Source organism: Chinchilla lanigera, unplaced genomic scaffold (genome assembly GCF_000276665.1).
Source record: "Chinchilla lanigera isolate Chin_1 unplaced genomic scaffold, ChiLan1.0 scaffold00035, whole genome shotgun sequence".
NCBI lineage: Eukaryota > Metazoa > Chordata > Mammalia > Rodentia > Chinchillidae > Chinchilla > Chinchilla lanigera.
Window position 1 is genome coordinate 3,735,856 of NW_004955436.1, and position 11,119 is coordinate 3,746,974.

Genomic DNA, 11,119 nt, shown 5'->3' on the forward strand with positions numbered 1-11,119 from the left:
GAGGAAATAAACATCATGGCTTAACCAGGTTCCATCACTAAAGGTTGTTTTTCACTGTGAAGACCGAAGCAGGGACAGGATTCCCAAAGAACAGCTGAAGCAGAATTTGTTGAACCAAGTTTGTGAGTTTTGTTCACTGACACATAAACAATCAAACCAAGAAGTAGGAGAAAAGGTAATTTTCGGGGAGGGTAGTGTGTCCCACTCCCAAGGGCTCAACACTTAGTGGCTGATAATTAAAATTTACAGTAAAAAGCACAAATCATGTTCTTTCCTGGGAAATGCGCTGACTAGCGCCATTCATTTACCTTTGCTATGTTAATAAAATTTTAGGATGTTGTCACTAGAAGCAAATGTTTGGTTTGCGAACATTCCTGTAGGAAATAAACTATGTTTAGACAAAGTTTTAAAACAATCAGTATCCGGACCGAACATCTGATAAACTGTAAAGCAGGAATAGGCACTTTAATTTTAGAGTGATGATGACTTATTTCCTCTCATAGCAGGTCTGCGGCTTCTCGTTTGGAGGACCAGGACCGGCAGCCAAGGAGCTGGGAGCAGAGTTTGTGTGGAGCCTCGAGAACCGTGTAAGTAAGGAGCCTTTGGTCTCAGCCTCACGACCTCCCCAAACTCTTTTCTAAATCTTACAATTTCCTGAAGGAATTATTTACTTTTTTAGTAGCCAATACTGGGGCTTTGGAAAAGGTTGTCCTTGCATAGCAGCCAGTGAAGGGACTTGAGGAGGTTGATCCACATAGGAGACATTTCTGAGATTCGCGATGGAAAAATATTTTTAAGGATATAGACACTCAGGTTCTTTTGTATTGTCTGAGCCCTTACGGACATAGGCTTTCCTCACTTGGCTCCAGGAAAATGAAGGAAGATCAAATGCGATCCCGGCCTCTGTGTTTTCTCCTTCGCTTCTCCTCTCCAGTGAAGCTGTTAAGTGGCACAAAGGTTAATAAACAATGGAGAAGTTATTGTGCCCGTCTGCCAGGTAAATGATTCTGTGAATATTCCAGCCTCCACTGCTCCTCTGCTGAGAAGTCTTTGAAAAGTGAAAAGACTTTCATGAACTTCAAAAAAGTGCCATGGCTAATTGTTTAAGCTCCTTGGAGAAAACTCGGCAGTGCATGCACAGACCTGCTGTGAAGCTAGAAGAAAATGCTTCTCACAGGATGTGGCCTGCACCGTGCCCTGGTCCATACGGAGGCCGGCAACAAACAGGATGCTGAACAACGGCGAAGTACGTACCGGCTGTCCTGGCAGAGAGAAAGGGTTTGAATACATTAATGACAGTATTCTATTTCTGTAGACGTGAAAAACAAAGTCCAGCCTACGGTGCTGGTGCGTGCCTGTAATCCCAGCATTCGGGATGCTGAGGCAGGAGGATTGCCACCATTTCAAGGCCAGCCTGAAATGAGAACCTGTCTCAAAAAATAAAGAACAAAAAAATCAGAAACATTTGACAAATATCTTTTATATATTCTCTAAACATTCCAAATATAAAATCCTCTTGAAGCAACAGAAATTAATAAAATTCTAGAATCACCTTTAACTATTCCATGCCCCACAGATGTACTATGTCAGTTTTTGAAGAAATGCTTCATTTGTATGATAAAAAAATAACACAAAAAGAGACTTTTTTTCTGGTTATTGCTCTGTTGCACTCCAAGATAAAAAGAAGTTGTAATTTTATGCACTGCATAGATACTGCTTTTTGATGAATTTAAATGTGAAGTTTCTCTTACATTAACTATATGGAAATCAAGCCATGGCCTCATATTTGTGATTTAGCGGCGTAGCTATCACTGAGGAGTGTGCAAGTGTGGAGTCTTCTCTCCTTGGGAAAGATGCTCAGACTCACATGTTGAGAACGGGCATTGCCCTGGGGGCAGCAGATGGCCAGGAGACCCCAGGAAAGTGCCTTTAGGAAGCACACACATTCCTAACTTATCTTGGGGATCTTTTGGCCTCTGCATTCTTTGAAGGCAGCATCAAAGAAAGGTGAGAGGGAATCCAGCTTCCCAAGGAAACCCTTTCTCTCTCCCTCCCTCCCTCCCCGGCTCTCTGGGGCTTGCTGGGCCTGCTACCCTGATCTCCACCCAGCGTGGCTCCTGGGCTTCTGACAGCAGAACGTGGCTGGGCGCCCCTGCAGGCTCACCCCGTCCTCACCTCTCTGTGCCCTCCTTGGCTTCTCCTTGGGGCTCCTGACCCGCTGCTTCCTGTTTCAGCTCTTGCTCTGCTCTGTGCATTAGCTGCTCCTGCAAGGGAGAAAGACTCTGCCTCACAAGAGAAGGGTGCCGGGACCCTTTGGCTGTCCTCCTCCTTCCACTTGGACCTGCCAGGCTCCCAAGCTGCACCCACTGTGTCTGCGCCCAAGGGCCCGTTCACCACGGAGCCGCATCCTGCCAGCACCTTGACCCAGCTCAGCTGCCAGGGAGGTTGTCGGTCAGGGATCATTAGCTGCTGACAGCTGGAGCCCCCCAACCCCACAGCTGCCTCAGGTCTGCAGTGGTGTCTCTAGGAGCATGAGTACAAATATCCATTTCAGACAGCTGCTACCTACATGACCCAAGTGTTGGTTTTATTTATTTATTTATCTTTTGTTTGGTTGGTTTTTGAGACAGGATCTCACTATGTAGTCTAGGCTGGCCTTGAACTCACTATGTAGCTCAGGCTGCCTCAAACTCGAAGCATCCTCCTGCCTCAGCCTCCTGAGTGCTGGGATTACAAGAGTGCACCAGCATACCCTGCTAAAGGCTGGATTTGATGGAGATCCAGGTGACTGGAGCACTGTTTTGTGGGGCCAGCACAGGTTGCAGGGTCCTGAGCAGTGTCAGCTGTGCCTTGTGGCTAGTGTGTGAGCATTCCATGACGAACGTTGCCCTGGGGCTGTGGACCAGCTTTAACGTTAGTTATAGACACCAGTGCCGTCCCAGCTGCAAGCCCTTGTGCTCATCTCAAAACTTTTACCCCAATTCTGGCCTCACGTGCAAAATTCAACCTGCCAGAATCAAACTTACACATCATGCTTTGCTGGCCCCTGTGCTTTCCTCCTTACCCTTCTCCTGCACCATTCTCACACACATGCGCTCATTTAGCAAATGCTGTCAGGGTTGGAGCCAAAACACTTCAAATTCCGACTCAGCCCTTTCCTGCTTTGTGACCTCATGCATGTTTCTTAACCTCTCTGCCCTTCAACCCCTCATCTGCAAAACAGGGAGAATCACTTCTGCACCCTGGTTTAGTGTGAGGGTGAAAGGAGAGAAAGTTCCTGGCAGGAGGCAAAGGAGGAACACGTCCTTCCTCTTCTCCTGCACCATGGCTGGCCTCTGTGTGTGTGTTTAAAACAAGTCCTAGTTGACCATCCTACAAATACTCACCTGGTTCCTTAGGCAGTGGGAACATAACTGTGACAAGAGGAACATCGTCTCTGCTCCGGTGGACACATACAGCACAGAAAACAGACGTGAAAGAGTTAACAAGCAGTTGTGATGTAACAAACCCAAGGTTGACTAAGGAAGGAAATCACAGGATGACGTGGGGAATGGGAGGCGGGGGCGCAGACTGGGATCTACATCAGGAGTCTCCAGACCCTGACTTGTGGGACCCAGCCAGCTACACATTGTTCACTTCCTCTCTGCAAAAGAGAAGGACAAGCATCCAGAGGAGCTGTCGGAAACAGACAGCAAATGGCATGGCTGCAAGTGTCTCGGGTGTTAGAGAACTAACTGCTCAGTCACAGCGCGGACCGCCACCCCTGGCCCAGGATGGGAGCCCTGAGAAGTCCCAGGCACAAATGTGACATTTCCAGGTGGACTGGTCAACTTTCAGCGAACTAGGTATAAAATCCAGAATCCCTTTCTTTCATTGAAAGATAATTTAGATCTAACCGTGATGTTACAGGAAGCATTCCTGTAACTGGCTACTGATGAAAGAATAACTGTGAAGTTTAATAATACAATGTCCCTTGTTGTCTTTGGACTCATTATAAATGAAAAGCTATGCAGTGGAGAAAGGCCCTTTCTTTCCCATCAGCATGCATCTGAGATGTTATCTGCACTAGAGATGGAATTAAAACTACACAGAAACAGTTAAAGACGTATTACCCTCTGCAAGTGAAGTTGTCCTCACGCTGACCTAGATTAGATAAATTAATAAGCAAAAAAAGTTTTTACAGTGTTAAAAACTAAATATCAATGCACATTTGTTTAACAGCTCTAAATAGGAGTGGTTATTGTTGGAGTGATTGTTTCACTAATAATCTGTGTTTGGTTGTAGCAATGAATCAACACAGTTATGAGTATAATGGCAGTTATCTATGTGCACACTTCCAGCGAATATTCACATTTATTGTATGTTTTAGCCATTTTAGACTTTGCTTATTTACTAAAATTTCACCTTTTGTTTGATGACTTTCATTGTAAAGGCTTAATACTTTATTTTGAGAGTGTCTGTTGTTTCATTTTTCTGCTAATTTATTTTCATTGCATTTTATAAAACTACTAGTCTGGGATGAACTGGGAAAAGAGAAATCCACCGCTTGCCACTTGAGAAGCGTTTCTGCACGCAGGTGAGGGACACTGTCCAGGGCGGAGGAGATGACAATGAGAACTGTGGCCCCCTCTTCCCCGAAGGCCCCGAGAGCCACGGCTGCCCGTGTTTGTCCTTGGAACCGCCCCCGCGCTCGGGCTCTGCTCACGTGAAGCACGGACAGCAGCAGGAGCATGCGGTGCTCGGGAAGCTCTTCCATTTCTCTTCTCCTTCACATACTGTTTTTCTTCTAACTCCACCCGGAAACACCAGACATAGCCTCTTCTTAAAGATTCTGTGGTGGTTATTGTTTGGACCAGTTCTACGTGTGTCTATAAATACAGAGGAGGAGAGGAGAGAGAGAAGCAGAGAGAGAGAAAGACCACACATTGTCGTGCTCCTAAGCTGCCAGCTTGGTGCAGCAATGGGTCACAGCTTGGACTCTATATCCAACAGGCCCCGAGCGTTCGCCTTCACCTTTACCTTCACTTCTGCTCACCGGGTGCCTGGCCAGTGTTGATCATAGTGCAGCAGTGACTCTCACACACAGTTCCGCCCACAGATTCTGTCTTTCTCTTTCGTGACTCTCAGGACAGGTTTATTGAAGCCCATCCTTTCTGTTGGGCAGGAGCTTTAGGAGCATCCGTTCCTGCCTCAACCAACCACGGGATGTCCTGTGCAGACCGCGGTAGCCTTGGTGGCTATCCTACCATCCTATGTGGCCTGGGACTCTCTGTGTCTCCTGGTCACCTGATAGATGTGACCTCTCTCAAACAGTCTTCACATGGACTAATGACTGAGCCCTTAGGAGAAACAAACGCATAGCTCATCTCTGTCGTCCCCTGTGCCTGACAGTCACGGCTCCATGCAGAGGAAAGCCCAGCTCAGAGCAGTAAACAACAGTGAGAGGAAAAGCACAGTCAGTGTCAGCAGCACGAGCCCTGCCTCTGAGGGGGACCAGGCAAGCTCTCCTGTCTCTAGCGTCACAGCCCCCAGTGGGTGCAGAAGGAAGCGCCCAGAAATGGCCGGTCAGGGGCCACTCACTGCTTCCCCGCACCACGGGACTGCACCTTTTCTCTCTTAGAAAGTATCTCATGCTCAGAAAGAAATTATAGATTCTTCCCAACAGAGTGAAATAATTACCCTTGAAAATAAAGGATCAAACAATTCATAACTGTAGGAATATTATACTTAAGAATAAAGATCCACATTTCAGTGATATCGTGTTTCAAAAGACAATTTTAGAGTCATTTGAAAACAGCCCAGTATCTTGTTGGTATGAGCGTCTCCAAAAGAAACTTGGAGCAGTGCATGGTGATCAGTTCAGGGTTTATTAAATTTAAGAAACAGCTTCTCCAGAACTGGCTTTCCCCGTCATTCTTGTGCTTGACATCACTCTTCTCCCTGCCGAGGTCAGGAGGGCAAAGCTTTTTGGAGCAGGAAATGCCCAGGCGGAGACTCACAGGACCGACAGGCACTGGCTGCTAACGTTCCTCAGTCAATCAAACCTAAACCAGGTTGCTTTCATTTTTTTTTTAAACCTCATGTATTTTAAGAAAATTTAATCCACATGTGTCTTATTCATTTGCAGTGGAATCATGGAATTTTTAAAAACAGCTGTTTAATGTCCAAAAAGTCATTTCGATATTTCAGCTCCTCTTAGTCAAACTAGAGTGCGTTTCTCCATCAGAAACTGATTTGAGGATCAAAGGCTGAAACCCTACACCAATTCATCTGAGGTGAGTGTGCAAAGTGCACCCAGAGCTGTCCCTCTGGAGGGTGCGGGCTGTGGGGGTGGGCTCGCTCACTGAAGCCTGCTCCGCAGTCGGGTTTTGGGAGACTTTTGTCTGGAGGCTTTTGAAATGTCAAAACTCTCTTGTTTTTCAAAAGGCAGAAAGACAAAAGCAAATTTGAAAAGTGCTGTTGTAAAGATTTTCCATTTTGAAAGATCACTAAGTTCAGCAAGTATTAATCACTTGTGTAATATCATATCATCAAGGCTGTCTGTGGGCTCAGGAGAATAAAGAAAAGAAAGAGATTTACGATGTGAAGTTGGTTAACATCATTACCAAGGCAGAGACAGCCCCACTTCTATGCCTGCACGCTGGAGACCCAGGAGAGGGGATGGTCCGACTTCAAAGGCTTGAGGACAGAAGACAGTCCTCACACTGGCAGTTTGCAGACCCAGGGAAAACCTGACTTTTCAGGAAGAATCTAGAGGGTGGGAAAAGATCAGTGTTCCAGCATGTACTCCAGACAGGAGGGCTTCTCTCTTACGGTTTTTTTATTCAATTCAATTCAACTACTTGGATGAAGCCAACACATAGGAGAGAGGGCAATCTCTTTTCTCCACATCCTAGGTTCAGACATGCATCTCGTCCCAAACACTGCACAGACACCTGCAGAACAACGGCAGAACAATGGCCAACCTGGGGCACCCCACGGCCCAGCCCCGTTGACACTTAGAGTCAACTATCAAACACTGTCCCTGCAAAGCATCAGACATGGGAAACACGATGGCAAGTGTGCGCTTTGTTCTCAGGAAGATGCTAGTCTAGAAGACAGGGGCAGGCTTGTGAAAATGAGCTCTCCATGCACGGTGATAGAACAGCAGTGCCAGCTATGGGGAAGGGTGAGCGGGGGTTTACTCTTAGGGGCTTGGGAGGGAGGCTTAGGTGCCTGGTTGAAAAAAGTGAAAACTAAAATCTGTTTTTTGCTTTGTTATATAACTGCTATGTGGGTCAAATACATTCATAATGATAGTTTTTACCTACTAAGCTTCTGCTCTGTGCTTGGTAGATTTCTGCACAATTCATCTTGAATCCTAAAAAACTCTAAAGGATGCGTTACCTTCATCCTCTTCTTCACCCTTTTATAGCTAAACATAATGAAACCAGAACAGTTAAATGTTTTATACTTTTCTCAGTAGAGGTCGAATCCAGGGTTACTTGGTTGATTCAAAAGTTCTCATTGTTCCATGTAAGCTCTCATTCCAGAGCACTTAGGACAGGCTTTGCAGGTTACCCCTGTCTTGGGGGAACCATATTTGAATGATCACCATGAGTTTATTTTTGTGCTCCAATTGAATTTAAGAGATATTGTGTCAATGGAAAGTACTGTAAAAGTATAGGGACAAAGAGTACAAGATCAGCTTTGCAGGGGAAGAAAGGGTTGCCCTACTATCATCATGGGTATTGCAGAGGGTTCCTTAAAGATAAGATTGGGGTAGTGTAAGGGTTGTCGAAGGCCACAGCAAGGCCGAGTATTAGGAGAAGCCTGTGTGACTGGCAGCGTGGATTGGAAGACCATGTCTTCAATAAAGCAGGAGAAGCAAGAACTAAAGAAAAAATGCGAGTCCAGTAATGCCGAAAACAAGTGGTGATATGAAAGGTGGGTGGTGGCTCACAGAGGGATCTGATCTCACTTTTTTGCTTTACGACTTCGAGCTCTTGAGGTCTCTGCTCTGCAGACTTCCCCTCCTGTGAGTTATGTGGTTTCACTCGCTCATAAGCACTCAGTCTGCATTTGGACTTTTCCTTCCACAGCATAAGAGAGGGCATCTCCTATCAGCCAGAACCTTAAGTGCAACTACCTAGAATTTCATATTCCTGAAAAGTAGCGAAATATAACAAAACTCCTTTCTTTCACCCTCTCAAACGCCATCTATACTCGCATTCATCCCTTCATGAATACATTCGAATACAAGCATCTATGGATATACAATTTCATTTTGTGATAGAAAGAAGGAAAAAGGGATCAGTAGGCAGAGTGGGTGACACCTGGCAATGTAAACTGGAGAGGGGGTCACTGTGGGGGAGAGGGAAAGTACGGTTGAGGCAAGGATGGTGTGTGAGATGGGCCAGGTCAGCAGCAGTGTTATATCCAGCCACCTTCTGCTGGCAGAAAGGTCTCCAGCTCACGGCCCTACCTCTATCCAGCCTGCTCAGAACACTCTCTGCTAGCGCTTGCTTTCCTTTTCAATTCTCAGCATTTGAAATTGTGCAAGAGTGATATTACAGGCTTCCAGTCCATGGAGCTACAGGAAGTTGTTTGGGACTCTCGCAGTAGACTGGGAATCAGGAGCTCACATTTCAGTACTCTCCCTTGCTGGGTGGGCCGTGCTTCAGATGCCTCACTCCTATGGGCGGGGTGCTTCTGCCGGCACGATACCTGCCTGCGAGGTGCTTGTGGAGAGCAGTGTGTCTCTGGGAACAACCACGGGCACGTAGAAGACACTCAGCGAGGGCAGCGGGCAGCACTTACTACTCAGCAGATCACCACTGCCAGGATATGGGAGGACCAAGAAATGACTCAGCAGACCTTGGGTTTGCTTTTTTTTTCCTACAGGAAGAACAAGGAACAAGCGCTTCCTTGCTAGGATGTAATTTATGACAGCCACAAACACTATGTCTGCTCTGCTCTGAGCTGTGGAGAATAATCTGTTTTTTTCTTCTTTTTAAAAATATCTCTCAAATACTAACAGTGCTTTTCTCTTTTTATGCTCTGTATCAATGGGAAATTCATACTTAGCAAAACTGGCTCCTTTGTGATACTAAGAGTCAAGCTTTTGACTCCAATCAGTGAATGTTGGAGGATGACGTTGACCACTGAAGGCAGGAATAAGAGGATAGGGAGAGAGTTATTAGCTGTGCAGTAATCTATGTTCAGGTTCCACATGCCTTAACATACATTACATATCATACTGTATGTCTGTCTTATATTCTGGACCATACTCTGCTAACACTCACTGCCACTACAGAACTGATTCCCGTGTAACTTGTTTCTGCTATTTCTAGGTGACTATGGACCTCACCTCATCACTTACCATCTGAGCAGTAGTTTCTTATAGGAAACTTGGAAGTATTAATGCCTATCTCACAGTTATTGGGGATTTTAATGAATAATAACTATAAAATATTAAGTATTATTGGAATATTGGACTATGAGAATAATAGCCTACTATTAACACGCTTTGCTGCTAAGTCAGTAGATTGTCAACAATATCATTTTTAAAACCAGTTTAATATTTTGTCTACATGGTGTCCACATAAAATACTCACATATCTTTAAGAACTTTAAACTGCCTATCTTTGCTTCTTTGGGAGTACTCTACATCTTCTTTCTAATTTAAATGTGTTTATAATCTAAGAGAATTTGAAGGAGAAATCCTGACTGCAAAACAAGTTAACATTAAAGGAGAAAATAAGGGGGTTTTATTTATGAAGGAATGTCCGTGTAAAATTTAGATCATTTGAGACCCTGACTTACAGGAGGATGAGCCTTTGTAAGCAAGAAGTTCTTGGACCAAGCAGAAAGGCAAGAGAAACATTTCTCTTCTGTCATGTAAATGCCAAATGCTTGCAACAGTCTCTGGATCACCAGAATGCAGCTGGGTGGACCCCACGGCTCTGGCTCGTCCGGGCAGCCAACGCCTTTCCTCTGACTCCTCCTCTCCCCGGCTCTGCGGAAGGAGCTGGGCTCCAGTCTGCCCTGGAGAGGAACTTGGGGGCCAGGGGAGAGCGCGATTAAAGTCGTGAGCTGTTGGGAATCTTGGGTCAGTCTCTCAGTAAGTTTATATGTATACAGCCACCCATTTCTGCTACTGAGAGAGCCTGAAAAAAGGTAAATCATTAGGTGGACTCTGGTCATTAGAAAGCAGAGTCCACGTGTGCAGTGTTCAACAAGGACGCAAAGCAGAAACGTCCTTCACCACAGCTCTAATTCTTGTCCGTTATTATAAAGGCATGGCTAAACCCTGTAAACCCCTGCAGCCTGCTTCTTCAGGTTTGCCTTGTGTACAAGGGGTTCAGGAAATAAGTTACCACACCCAGGAGAGCTGGAAGACCTCAAGCACGCAGAGAGAGCCCTGGTTGGCAACCCTAGCTCAGGTGAAGAGAAATCTGGCAGAAACACTGCTGGGAGAGAAGGTGCTGGGGCTCATTCCTAACCCATGTCTGAGAGGGTAAACGACAAGCAGGGCTCCCAGGAAGAAGCGGTGTCCGAGATGTTTAACCCTCACCAGGCGCCAGACACTGAACTACATAGTCATTCACACGAATGAGAAGGTAACGTCTGGAATATGCTACATCATCTGAAATGTACTGAAGACAATTTGATTTAATCAATGCTAACAAAAGGAGTGTCTTGACATGGAGGGTGGGGAGAAGCTCTATTTTGATTGTTTGTGCTCCTACAGTTCTCTGGGGTCAAAGGGAAGTTATCAGTGAGAGGGATGCAACCTGCCTGTTCCCCAGGCCTCCCTGGACTAGGAGAGACATAATCAGGGGGTGGGAATCAGGCATTAAGGCAAAGTGGGTTTCTGTTGCTGTCAGGACCCTTCTGCAATGCTGCGTAACAAGGAGGTCCTTGTTAAGGACCACACCTGCACATTTAGCTGTCAGTAGCTAATCTGCTCTTGGATACGTTTACCTCAGGATGGAACAATGTACTCCCAACACATTTCTTTTTATATTGTACAATTTGGAAGGACTGTTTTATCTTTGTAAATAGGACTTTAACTTTCCAAATAACCGTGAGACTACTTTTCTACACCCTCACATTTATATTACTTGTAGTATCAAAT

The 11,119-nt window shown here is 45.6% G+C and overlaps 1 long non-coding RNA gene across 1 annotated transcript; it reads left to right on the forward strand.

Moving 5' to 3' along the window:
* Window positions 1-492: 492 nt before the first annotated feature.
* LOC106149021 lies at window positions 493-9,117 on the forward strand. The gene is made up of 3 exons (XR_001234924.1): window positions 493-587; window positions 6,128-6,275; window positions 6,897-9,117. It is a non-coding gene; the product is annotated as an uncharacterized LOC106149021 (long non-coding RNA).
* The last annotated feature ends 2,002 nt before the right edge of the window (window positions 9,118-11,119 follow it).